The 13,674-nt window shown below is 47.3% G+C and overlaps 1 long non-coding RNA gene across 1 annotated transcript in view; it reads left to right on the forward strand.

Moving 5' to 3' along the window:
• The window catches only part of LOC141567238 (uncharacterized), a 61,924-nt gene extending 56,469 nt beyond the window's left edge, over positions 1–5,455 (forward strand). Inside the window, exons 2-3 of the long non-coding RNA XR_012489734.1 lie at positions 5,059–5,170; positions 5,269–5,455. This is a non-coding gene — a long non-coding RNA (uncharacterized LOC141567238). The remainder of the gene's footprint in view (positions 1–5,058; positions 5,171–5,268) is intronic.
• The last annotated feature ends 8,219 nt before the right edge of the window (positions 5,456–13,674 follow it).

Genomic DNA, 13,674 nt, shown 5'->3' on the forward strand with positions numbered 1-13,674 from the left:
GTGCCAGGCACACAGACCTGAAACAGACAGCACAGTCTGATGAGAGAAACAGATGTACAAATAGATACTTTAATCAAATGCCATCTTATGGAAGCATCCCGTGATGCTTAATCATGTGGGCTCTGGGAGCCAGACTGCCAGAGTTCAAATCCTGGCTCTGACACTTACTTGCTCTATGTCCTGGGGCAAGTTAATTTACCTCTCTGTGCGTCAGTGTTATCACCTTTAAAATGGTACCTGCATAGATAATGTATTGCCTTTTGTGCAAAGAACTACTCAAAACTCGGTGGCTTAAAATAACGAACATTTCTAGTGTCACAGTTTCTGTAGGTCAGGAGTGTGGGCATTGCTCATTGGTGCCTCTGAGGCCCAATCTTTCCTGAGAGTGTCATCAAGGCCTGGTCTGGACTGCAGTCTTCTCAGGGCTCCACCAGGAGAGGGTCTGCTTCCAAACTCACTCAGAAGGTTGTTGGTGGCCTCTGGTCTTCGCTGGCTATTGGCCAGAGACTCGGTCCTTGCCACATGGGTTTATTGGGCTTCTCGCAATGGCAGCTTTGCTTCTCCCTGAGTGGGACACACACACACGGGGGAGAGAGAGAGAGAGAGAGAGAGAGAGAGAGAGAGAGAGAGAGAGAGAGGAAGAGAGTCAGAGGTCAGTCTTTTTGTTACTTAATTTTCTATGTGACATCTTATCACTTGTGCCATGTGTGGTTTGTTAGAAGCCAGGCACCAGGTACAGCCCACACTGAAGGGCACAGTGAAGGGCTGCACCAGAAGGCCAGGTCCCTGGAGCTCCCTTCATGGCTGTCCTGAGGTACCACCTTACCTCCTAGGATGGAGGTGAGGACCAACTGAGTTAACATTGTTGTGGGGACAGAGCCAGGAGTGCAGTTTCCAGGCTTTCAGCCTCACATGGAAAGGTACTGGCTCAGGTAGTAAATGGCCATCAACTGTGATTGGATGGCCATCAGCTGTGGCTAGTTGGCCATCAGCTGTAACCAGTGAGCCATTGGCCACTAATATAACTACTGTGGCTATGCTAGCAGGAAATAGGGGCTAGCAAGAAGATGGCGGCTGAGCTAGCAAGAGCGGATTGCAGAGGTACAGAGTATAGTGGTATGACTCCCCTATCTAGGGCTCCGTGGGTGTTCCTTTTTGGCCTCACCATAGCTGCATTCTTATGCGGGGAGCGAGACCAGAGACCCCACATGCCACCCCGCATGACACATGTGCTACCTGCTCAGCACAGAGCTGAGTTCCCCTGTCTCCCACCATATGATGTAAGCTGCTCAGGTCATTACAACTCTTCCTCACCTGAAAACCCACAGGCGCCTGTGTACATAAACATTTCCTGCCCTTTTGTTCTTGTTTTCCTCTCTGTCTCTCTGCACTAGGTTATAAGCCTCATGGCAGCATGGATTTTTTTCTGTTGTCTCACACCTAGAAACAGTGCCTGGCACATAGCATTTTCTCTTATAAATAGTTATTGGGTTGATTGACAGAATTGAGCTCTATCTCCATCGGGAGATGTGGTATTGCAATAATGTAATTCCACTATTGCAACTGAGGTTCTGTGTTCCTGATCAGTGTTCTAATTCTTCTCTATGACACACATCACCCTTTCTGTTAGACCATCTCCAACACCCCCCAAGAGTGCCTGGGTGCCTCTCAGAGCTCATGACCGCATCGGGTGACAGAACATTTCCCGCCACATCTAACCCAACTCCCTCCCATTGCAATAGAGCGGGGATGGTTCAGCGTGGGGACAGAAAGCTGACCTGACACCGAATACAGGGGAAACACTCATCGTGTGAAGGGTAGTTGTGCCTTCGTCCCGGGAACCCTGAGCCCCTTCATTCTGACCTCTGCAGAGTGTGGCTGCTTATGAATCTGCTGTTGTGTGCAGGAGAAGCTGAGTAGCTGGGGAAGAGGTGGGGGTGGGTTTTGGGGCCAGTACCTGACCCACATCCTAGGTTGTTAGAAGGCATCATGCAATTTGAGGTGGTGTAGCGAAGTAGAGTCAGGGGGATGTTTGTTTACATCTCAACGCTGTCATTTCTTAGCTGTTGACCATTGTCAACTCAGCTAACTTCTTTTGCCTCAGTTTCCCTTATTTATAAAATTGCCATGGAGAATTGCAGCTCTCTCACAGGGTAGCTGAGAATCAAATGAGATGATATAGTGCCTTGTCTGGGCTAAGTGCTCAGTTAACAATGTTTATTATCAGTAATAGTATCATCATCAGTAGCAGCAGCAGCAGAAGCGCCATCCGCTTTGGGGCAATAGAATATTAGCATTGGAAGGGTCCTTAGGGGCCATCCAACCTCCTCATTTTACAGACGGAGAACCTGTGGCTCAGGGTGGTGGGTGACTTGGCTAAGGTGAAGTCGGGTCAGCAAGATATACCAGCTCCTGCCCCCTGTGCCACATGTTTCTTCCCAGCAATGAACACAGGGCCTGGCACACGGTGTTTATGGAATGAATGAAGGAATGAATGAATGAACCAGTAATCATGGAAGAACCTACCATCCCTCTCATTTCCTCTTAGACTTTGCAACATTGCTTTCTTGATTCACTGAAAAGTATGTGGAGATAAGAGAAGTGATATATATGGGATTCAGGGATTTGGGGATTTAGAAATGGAGAGGAATTCAGGTAGTGTTGGAGTTGGTTGTTATTGTTTCTCCAGCTAGCCAGCCTCTCTCCCTCCCTTCCTCTCATTCTTCCTTCCTTCCCTCCTTCCTTCCCCTGCCTGTCAGTCTGCCAGTTATTCTTTCATTCGATTCATTTTTATTGAGCACCTACTATATGCCACGTTCTTCAGGCACTGTGCTAGGCATTGGGGATAAAAGATTGAACAAAACTGGCTTTGCTCCTCCCTCAAGGAACTTAGAGTCTAGGAGGAAAACCCCTACTAATCAAATGATCTCATAATTGGGGCCATGCTTAGCAGGGCACCATGGGGGCTGCTGCAGAGACATATGTGTATGTATGTGGGGAGGGTAGCAATTTGACCTGTCAAGATGGTCCTTCCTGAGGCCATGGCATTTGAGCTGAGAGCTGAAAGGCCAGCATGAGCTCATAAAGGCCAGTTGGGGGCGGGGGGGGGGGGGGAGGCATGCCCTAAGAAGAGGAAACAGGATTTGCAAAGGCCCTGAGCAAATGCAGGAAAGCCAGTACAGGCGGGGCCCAGAGAGAGTGACTGGGATGAGGCAAGGGCTCTGCCATCAGGGCCTAGAAGGTTCCTGTAAGCTTTTTGATCTTGATCCTGAACACATTGAGAAGTCACTGCAGGTTTTTAAGCAGATCTGCATTGTAAAGAGATTGTTTTGGCTGCCCCTTGGAGAAAGGCAGAAGCAGGGAGATCAGCGCAGGCAGGGGTCAGAGGTGTGGGTGGTGTGGAGGCTGCGAGGCATGTATCAAGAGAAATTTGGGAGGTAAAACTGTCAGGATATAGGCAGTTGTTAAATGGTTGTAAATACTTAGAGGATTTCCTCCACCGACTGAGAAATCCCCAGGCTCAGGGAGGCAGCTGCTCAGCTCCCACGAAACAGGGCACATCAAGCCCCAAGCACGGTCCCTGGGAAGCGGCTGTCTGTACGCAAAGCCCTGTTTTCCACACACGCTGCATTGCTAAGAACTGGCGGAGTGCCCACAGTGGGCCAGGGCTGGGCGAGGCACCGCGGGCCCTTGGCCCTTGTCACACTAACGGAGGGGGGATCAGGTCTGAGGCTGCTTCCTTCGGCACCAGTGGCTGGATGCTGCTTCTACAACAAATGTGGGGGAGAGGTAGCGTCGACTGTAGGCTTCCAGATGTTTCCAAAGACCCCAGGTTGTTGTGGCCATAAAGATATTCGGGTTTCCTGTGGAGAAAGGAGACTTCTTTGTCCTTCAGAGGTTTGTTTCTAACATGTCCAATAAATATCCACGTGCAGTCAAACTGGGCTTTTATCTGAATGACATGAAACATCTCTATGCCAGGGGTGAGAAATGCAGGTATTTTCAAATAGAAGAAGAGTTACTTGGGAGTATTGGGAAGTCATACCTTGCTGACTGAATTTTTGGGGCTTAAGCCAGGTGGCAGAGTTTGGAGACCTCTGGTTTAGTCCTGTCTGCACAGCCATTCTGCAAACCTGGAATGACAGCTTCTCTTTAGGCAGCCAGTCGAGACTGCTGAAATGAAGAAAAAGATCCTGTTTTTTTTGTTTTTGTTTTTTTAAACTTTGCTTCACTGCAGGTATTTCGGCCTTCCTTAGCCGCATTGAGGCATCTGGCCTCACTGTGTGCTGGGAGCCCAGCTCTGCGGAGGATGAGGACACTGACCACTTCCTCCAGTTCTGGGCTGAGGCCCGGCCTGGCTATCTCCCATTGTGCTGCAGACCCTCCCACTGCATGGAGGCAAGAAGGTCAAGAGAAGCGTCTGAAGAGGGAAAAAAAAGACACTCTCTTGAAGTGTTTCAAGTATAAGTGCTAGATCCTGTGAGTTGTAACAAAGGCCGGCAAATCAGAGGTGAAGTTGCCAGTGATTTGTTGGTCTGACTTTACCTATTTGAAAAATGCATTCCACGCTTCAAAGAACATTTCCTATCCTCTCTACAGAGCCCAGAAAATGCATAAAGTTGCAAATATTATTGCTTCAGATCACTTGGGAAGTAGTGTATCAGTGGCAGCACAAATAGAAACAGAAAATAAATTTTTTGCAAAAAAAAAAAATGCATAGACGTGTACAAAGACATTTATGCACAGATTTATAAGTTCTATAAATGCCATTTTCAGAATATTCATCTTAATCCAGAGCTATTTCCTTTTATGGAAAATAATTTTAAATAATAATTAATAAAGATTCCATCACCCTTAGTAAGCCTTTGGATTCAAGTATTTCTTTCATATCTTGCATGAGAGGAAATTTCTCTCTCAGTTAGGACTGCTGATGTATTGGTTCCCTGCAAAAGGGGGACATTTTGCTGCTTACTCCTGTAGTGGGAAAAAATGAAAGAAGGACTTTCTCTCCTCTGGTTTGTTTTCTTGAGCTTACAATGTTAAAATGTCTTCTTTCAGGGTTCCTTTTATATTGACTACCACCGCGCAGAAAACAAGCTAAGAGGACGTTGCCGCCTGACAAGTCTGCCTCCCTCTGTGAAATCACAACAATGAACCCAAGAATACCTGGGTAAAAATCCCAGCCTCCAACGCGGTTGTGTAATTTCTTTTGATAAATAGCTTGGACGAATGCTCATCAAAATTACTTTCTGGTTCTACCTTATTCAGCAGGACGAATGCATGACACGGCCCCAGAGGCTGGGATTTGTTAATTTGCAGATGTCTTTGCTCACGTGTATCTGACCACGTTGGCAGCCCCCCTCCTTTCTGTGCGCGCAGGGGTAGAGTGTGGGCCTCTCTGTCACCGGGCACCTTCGCCTTCTCGCCTGCTGACCTGATTCCACAACCTGGGTACCATCGCCATGTGTATTCAGGTAAGCACTCTGGGTCTTTCACCTGCTGGAAATTTACATTCCAGAAAGCCAAAGCGCTCCGGGGATTTGAAGACAGTGACGTTGTTGATGTGCGTCACTGTTCTCATCTCTAGGCTGGGGGACATATGTGGTTCAATGCACAGCAAGAAGTGAGAAAACCTTATTATTATTATTATTATTATTTTTAAATTGGATATTTAGACCACAAAATGAAATCTCGAGAGACTGCAATTTGAGAAACCGTTCTCCACATGGGTTGAAGAATTTCAGGAAGAGTCCCCAATATGGCAACCATGTCAGCTAAAATTGAGGTCACTGCAGTTTTAGGACTCAGCTAATGACACCAGGGAAAAGTGAAGGCTAATATCAACTGTGTGAAATGGTGAACATGTGAACAGGGATTTACAAGCTGAGACCACCACAGACCAGCTTCCGTGTTTCCTGCTGTCTGTTTTTGTAACTTTGGAAGAAGGACCAATTAAAATCACCCAAAGGCCAAGTTTACAAATATCTATCTGATGGGCCTGAGCCTTGCATGATAGCCATGTATGGACCCCATCTAAGTGGGAAGTGTTGCCCTGGATTGAGAGTGATTCCACAGCATGGATGCCATTTCCCTCCCAGGTCTTAACCTTTCATAGCAAGACAGACAACCAGGAAAGTAGGAAATCGAAACAAGCTATGTTTAGCCGAATTTTACATACCATAATCTCTTTACCATGTCAAGCAAGGCAGGAATGCTCAGGCCGATCGGTTCTGGCACAAATCCATTCCAGAGGAGAGTGATTTACAACTTAGCACCATTCTCGACTCTTCTCTGAGAGTGAAGTTAAATGACCCAAGAATAACATTACTGTGCACCGGGACGAGCTAGCATGGTCTTCGAAAGGGTGGTCTCGGGCATACGTGTTCACCCGTGGAGACGCAAGCTCAGACGTCACTCCAAAACCCTGGTAAGGGTCAGTGCTTATTCCTGTTTGAAGAGGTCGACAGTGTGGTGAGTTATGGGGTCTGAGGGAGAAGTGGGGCCGGGCCCAGGGTCTTTTGTTGCCTCTTTACCCATGAATGTTGAGTCAATCCAGGCCAGTGATAGGCAGCTTGTCACTCCCTCCTCTGATGCCAGGCCCTGTTGGAGGTGATGGACCCGACAGAAAGACATGAAGTCCCCTCTGCAGCAAGACTGATATAAAGAGATATCAACAGTATTGGAAGGCAGGTCAAATAGGTGGGCCCAGGCAGAGAAAGAAACAGGGCAAAGGTTTGAGTCATCATTGGTTAAAGTATCTTGATGTAAAAGCGAGCCCTTTAAAATAGTCTGAGAAGGCCCAAGAAACCCACCTGACAGGGCTTATAAATAGACGAGTGAGATGTTGAAATTATTTTAAGACAGATGCCTTTTTAAACAGTATTCAGAACACCTTTCGGGGCTCCGAGTTGCACCGTTCCTCAAGCAGGAGGCATTTCATCTTCACAACATCTGGAACTGTCAAGAAGGTAGCGCTGCCGACCTCAGTGATGCAGGCGTTTCTACATGAAAGTGCACCAACAAATCATACCATAATCGCAGGACAGCACAAGTGTTTCACAGGCAGCTATGGAGAAAACGCGGCTCTGGCAGGGAGGAGACCTTCCTGGAGTCCCTACCCCCTCCACTTTTACCAATGAATCAACTCTTTTAAGCAACTTTTCTGCAATTCTCCACCAAGCGGCTAATAACTGCAAGCAAGTTTCTTTTCTAGGCTTGTAGGAGGTGATTGACAAGAAAGTCATTTTTTTCTTTTTTTTTTTCCTTCAGGTAAAATGTTCTCTGTCCCATAAATCTGTGGGCTTGACAGAGTTCGGTAAATCTGTGCTGTTGCTCAAGGAATTTCCATGATTACTTGCTTTGGGTTTTCCACCGGCCTTGTTAGGGGGGCGGGGTGGGGTGGGGACAGTGACAGCCCCTTGGTACGTGAAGGAAGCCACTGTGGCCCCACACTGCCTTCTCACCACTGGCAAAGTCACATGGCCAAGTAAGACCTTTCTGGGGTGCCCAGCTGGATGGACTCTGAGCACTTCGCCGGAGAAGGGCCTTTCATTGAACACAACAAAGCTGATAATACTTTAATTTATTCAATAGCAGAGGCTCAAATGTGGCTTAAAAACCTGTGGCTCGATGCATTACTTGTGGCTGCATGCCAGAGCACTGCAGGGGAAATGAAGGCAGGAGAACCCTACAAAGGACTGATCGGGAACTTCACACCGCTTGTGTGTAAGTTAGAGTGACCAAACAAATACTGCGGATACTAATGATGATAACAACAAACGCTTACTCAGTTTTACCAAAGCATTCTGGACCTTGTGAGAAGGATGGGAAAATGAAACTGGCTGTTGGAAGCTTTGGGATTTGTAAGAACCTCTTTGGTTGACACAATAAGGACAGAATCTTCCAGGGCGAAGGGAAAGCTGGTGTTATGATGAAATCTCCACCATTGTCATCACTGTTTAGCTCTGCTTCAGTGGCAAACCGGCCATTACCCTAGTCATCAGACACATCCTTTGAGTTTGTTTCCTGGCAAGCAGAGTGGTAGTCCCTGTAACTTGAGCAACGCAGGCTGCCTGGCCCATGTTAGGGCCGAGGAAACCCGACTGGGCATAGTTAGGGGTGGCGAGGATTTCAGGGGTCAAATGTTTAAACATCTGGTTCCTTCCTGAAGCCAGCTTCAGCTCAGACACCTCCCTTTGGGCAGGAGGTGCAGGAAGCCCCTGCCTGCCGTTATTTGCATACAGGCACTTAGTTTCTTTTCTCTTTTGCTTCTTATGGAAGAACGCTTGACTGAGTGAGAACAGGCAACTGCACAACTTCTACCACCCTGTGGTAACTTCATGCCATGACAGACACTCCTGAGACTGGGGCTTCATTGAATTCTCGTGAGAAACATCGTCCAAGGTTCCTGGGTGCCCCTGTTAGTCCTGCAGTTCATGGGACATCTTTAGGGAGCTTGGGAGGTCAGCTCCAGCATGCGTTTTCAAAGTTTGAGAGACCTCAGAATCACCAGTGCTGGGATTCTTGTTCTGAGTGGTAGAGTACCAGCCAGGAGACAGAACCAGAACAAGCACCAGCCAGAACCCACAGTGATGTCCCAAGTCCAACACTCAGTGAGGGGCTGGGGGTTCAGAAAGGAAAGTGGTCTGCCCCTCGAAGCTGACAAAAGCATTTGCAGGGTTTGCATTTTCTCCCAGCCTGTACGTCTCCCAAATGTTTCTTTTCCACAGTCTGCCCCTCACCCCCAATTTTATATGTAGCAGATGGCCTTCAAACAAATCAAGGAGCAGAAGCTGCAAAAAACTTAAAGAAAAAAAAAAAGACAGTGAAACTCATATATTTCTTCAAACGATAAGATGAACTACAGATGTTTGCTGAAGGGTGATGGTGCTGCCTACAACTTAAGAGGAGTCGACGTGAAAGAGGCGTCCACTTGTGTTTAGCGTTGGACAAGCCCGGGAGCTGTCAGGGTGTGATTTATGGGGGTTGTTTGTGAGGTTCTATGTCACTGGCAACATGGCAATTAAAATGCTCTGCTACTCTGCCTATAGAGCCTCTTTCTCTGTGGACCCAGGCGTGGAGTCCATGATGGAAACGTGGTGCCAGCTCACAGCCAGGTGAGGATGGATGCAGCTCTCCCAGGCCCAGCCCAGTTCCTGGTCTTCTGGCCTCCTGACCAGCACGCCCGCCCTCTTGCTCTTGGGCCTCCCTCCCTCCCCCGCCCCCCGCAGAGTTCTTGGTCATCGGGAACAAAGTCCTGTTCTTACCTGACACCTGCAGTCAGATTAATCTCAAATTAAGCTTGACAAAGTTACTAAAAGAGAAACAGTTGTCTGTTACAGAACCCAGCTGCATATAGGAAACAGCTGCTCGCTAGGCACGGTTTTTAAAAAAGGAAGAAAAGAACCACTGCAGAGCATTAAAAATGAACATAAAGTATATATGGGGATGGCCAGCAGAAGCCTGTAATTAGCACAATGGTAAGTATCTGTGTTTCTAGTCAAAGCCTCTTTTTCAGGACTTGTTGTAACTTGGTCATAAATATTTATTACAAACTTAAACTGAAGATGCAAGATCTTAGCCGAATGCTGTCTCCCCTCGTCTCTTTGCTTTCCAGGGCTGATTCTTAACCATGGAAGGAGGGAAATGTATTTTGGCTACACACACCCACTCCCAAACACAAGCCGACGTATGCGTCCGTGCAAACGCAGACGCCTGTGCCCATCACACATGTGCACAGGACCCTTTTCCAGCTTCTAAGTGGTGGGTTTGAGGCCAAGGCTGCAGAGTCCCGGGCAGAAGCTGCGGGAGGAGGCCCCAGCTGGCCTCTGGCCTCTGGCACAGAAATGTGGGGAGCCTTTGAAGTTACCACAACTCAGGTGGAAGCCCCTCAGAGCAGCCTCAAGAGGAAGTCATTCATTTTCAAACAAAGAGGAAAATTCCTCAGGATCCTGGTGTTTCCACTAAAACAAACCTCTGAAAAGTTATTCTCCAGAGGATCAAGCACCAGCTGTTCCCCATCTCTACAAGGTTGTGAAGTGAGGAAATGGGCTGCCTGTGCTGCAGCACGAGGGATGGAAGCTAGATGGAAGGAAGCACGGTGAGACAGGCAAGGACCTCAGCATGGGAACCAGGAAAGCTGATGTGGTGGCGTTCAGAGGCAGGAACATGGACAACATAGCTTTTTAAAGATCTGTATTCATGTTGAAAATAGCAAGCCACTGCCTCTTCACCCTGCCACTGAGTTAGCTGGTGAGCATGCCAACACACAGAACTCGCACAGTGAAGGCCGGAGAGGACCCTTGGCCCAGCCGCTCTCCTTTGTCACTTCTGGTGGAACTATGCCCCAAAGCTTGCACAGAGATGAGAATCTTGCTTATTTTTAAAAGATTTTAAATTACCTCATAGTGGACATTTGTCTTTTTCTTTTTTCTTTTTTTTGACTGCCCTGCCTCTTAAATTCCTTTTTTGTGTAGGACTTCCTGACCCTTTGAATCAGAGTGGGAGTCAGAAACTTCCTCTCATTTCTGAGGCTGGAAAGTCAGTTCCTCGCCTTCGCTCCTCCCTTTGCAGGCTGGACTATGAATCCTTGTGCTGGAGATGAATCTTGTCTTGCCCACAGAAGGGAAGTGGCAGGAGAAGGACACGAATGCAGTTTGGGCCATCCGACACGACTCAGGGAGGTGATAATAGACAGGACAGGTTAGGTTCAGGTTTGAGTGCTGAGTGGATCCTGTTAATGGAACAAATAATAAAGGCCAGAAGAGAGGCTGCGAGGTAGCTGACCACGGTGGACAGGCAGGGCTGGCACTCTTTCACGAAAACCACAGAGTCTTATGACAGAATTGCAGGCTTCACAGCGAGGGCTAGATTCAGATCTGACTGAGTGATCTTGGGCAAGAATTATCTTCTCTGAGCTTCCGTGTCTTCGTCTTCAAACCCTGAGCCCTTACAGGATTATTGTGAGGATCAAATGTGGCTCCATGCTGAGCACCTAGTAGGTACACAATAAATGGTACATGCTCTGCCATCTAGAAGGAAATCCAGAGGAAGTAGAAGACATGGATTAAGGCTTATGGGGAACATATAACTATATTGGGGTGTTAACAATACCATAGCAACAACAGATCCTCAAATGGAAAATGTAGGTGTCCCAAATAGCAGATTCCTCTCCAGTTATCCTGTTTGCAGAGCCTAACGGAGGAGCTGGAATAACAGGGGTATGCTTTATTCCCCACTCATGCCCCTACCCGCATCTCAGATGAATTCCCTTCCCTCCCCTGTCCTGTGCTCTGGGTCCAACATGGCTGACTTGCACGCATATCTCCTAGGCTCCTGCTTCTGGCTTCTACCTGGGTTTGGCCAGCTCCAGCCTGCCTCCACCTCTCACCAGGCTCCAAGGAAACCATCCTCTTTAGGCCAAGGGGTGGATATAGTTTCCTGCTATTGCTAATCTCTGGGGCTTTGGTTTCCTATGGTGGTTTTCAAAGCACTATCATATTTCTGTAAGTGGACCCTTTATTAAAATCTGTTTGGAATCTCATCTGAGTGTGTTTTCTCTTTCTTGCTGGGAGACTGAAAAAGAGTGCGACTGGACACAGGTAAAGTCCACCTAGGAAGACTTCTGCAGGAGGGCGTCTCTTCTCCAGGGTTTTGGAGGAGAACCACAGTCATTTGATAGAGATATAGAATAGAAGGCTAGTATTCCTGTCAGGGAGAGTGGAGTCAGCAAATACTTAGGAGTTAGATACCGCATGGGTTCTTCTTGGGGATGGTGAGAGCCCAGGTCAGTGGGACACCCACGCAGAGTCAGAAAGGGGGAGAACAGTGATACTAAAAATAGAAAGCAGCTGTCATGTATTTATTTATTGTCATGCACTGTTGTGACAAGCATACACAACAGTGTGATGAGTATTATTATCACTATTTTCCGGATGAGAAATGGAGGATGAGAGTCATAAGTAACTTGCCCGAGGTCTCATTACGCAGTGGAGTTGAGATTCATAAGACCTGCTTGGTACCCAGGCAAGGCTACCCAGCGGTTCTGGTGTGCCCGGGATGGAGGGTTTCCCTGGGGGCAGGACTCTCAGGGCTGATTTTCAGTTAGTGGCAGGATCTAGTGGGTGGTAGTAGAGAGGTAATGGCAAGTGGGCATTAACATTTATCCCTGTAATAAAGTTAATTTTCTTACCTCCAAAGACCCACTACCGTTGATTGGTAAAGTGGAAGCACATGAAGGAGAAAGAAAGAACGAGAAACAGAACTACCAACTCAACTCATTCTGTGCAGCAGCAGGTAGGTGGTGTGGTCAGTTCTAACAGCAAACACAGCATTTTTTGTTGAATGAATAAATGATAGAGGCCGGAGTGTCCCAGGAGCTCCATTACTTTTGATGGTGGCTGGTGGGCCTTTCTCAGCATCTTAAGTTTGCTTCGTGCTGGATTTCCCCACACGAGCTCCTGAAATCATGATTTGTGGACACTCAGTGAGCTGCTTCTCTATTTTGGTGCAGTTTTTCACTAGTCACTGCCAACACCTCATGCCCCTCCCCCTGTGGTGTGCTCTTAATTAATGGTGGTGATTTTGGAAGGGAGAGATGAAGGAGCCACCATAATTTATACAGGGATGGCTGCCATCTCATTTTATCAGTCTCCCAAGGTTTCATTAAAGAGACCTGTAAGGGCAGGGAGAGTTCAGATGCAAGCTTAGCTAGAGATTTTCCACAAGACTACTCTGGAGAAGGATCCATGTTCTATAAATATGGGACTGGTCAAATCCAAAGAGAAGCGTTGATTCACAACTTTTTGTTCAGCCCAAAGCAGGTCATTGGCTTATTTAGAGAGAACTTTCTGCCTGGGTCCCTTTGAGCAGTTGGCACCTCTGGTACAGGGCAGGAGTGGGAGGCTGGGCTCCTGACACGCTGCATCACTTACCAGCTGGGCTGGCGCATAATCCTTCTGGCTTTGGTGTCTACAGTGGCGATGATGATGCTGAGGAGTCCCTGCCAGCCTTCCCTGTAGAGCTGCTACCTGGACTGAACGAGGCACACTTCTTCTCAACTATAAATGCACACGTTCTCATTTTAGTGGTTAAAACCAAAGCTGAAGAACCAACTTGGATAAACAATTCTGCTCCAAATGCTTCTGTTTTGCAATATAAGTGAAAACAATTCACAAAGCTGCTTATTGTTATTTCTGGATCACAGACCCCCTCACCCCCTCCGCCACGCACCCCAACCTCCCCACCTGCTGTGCTCTGTCCATACCTTTGAGGTGTGAACCCCTGGCATGCTGCAGTTTCTACTCTAACTGCATGAGTTGAGTCAGATGTTTGTTGGCCTTTGTATCTTGATCAGGAATATGTCCTGTGAAAGTACTTGAGTTTGGCTTGCTGATGTTGGCAATGTAAATATGATTTAATTGATTAACAGGCATTAGGTAATTAAGGCATAAACCGTTAGCTGCAAAAATCTCATAAAACTAGCTTGTTGTTTAGCCTATAAAAGGAAGGGTGGCCTTGTTTCTGATCGTTCTCCCTTGTCTGTGGATTGTAGCTCCATTGTAGGGTCAGCTACCTTCTGCAATATGGGTGATATATATAAAATAAAATACACGTATTAATACATTACTTAGAATCTATTTATTGCACTTTCATCCACTGAAAAAAACTGCTTTG

The sequence above is a fragment of the Rhinolophus sinicus genome, linkage group LG01, assembly GCF_036562045.2.
Source record: "Rhinolophus sinicus isolate RSC01 linkage group LG01, ASM3656204v1, whole genome shotgun sequence".
NCBI lineage: Eukaryota > Metazoa > Chordata > Mammalia > Chiroptera > Rhinolophidae > Rhinolophus > Rhinolophus sinicus.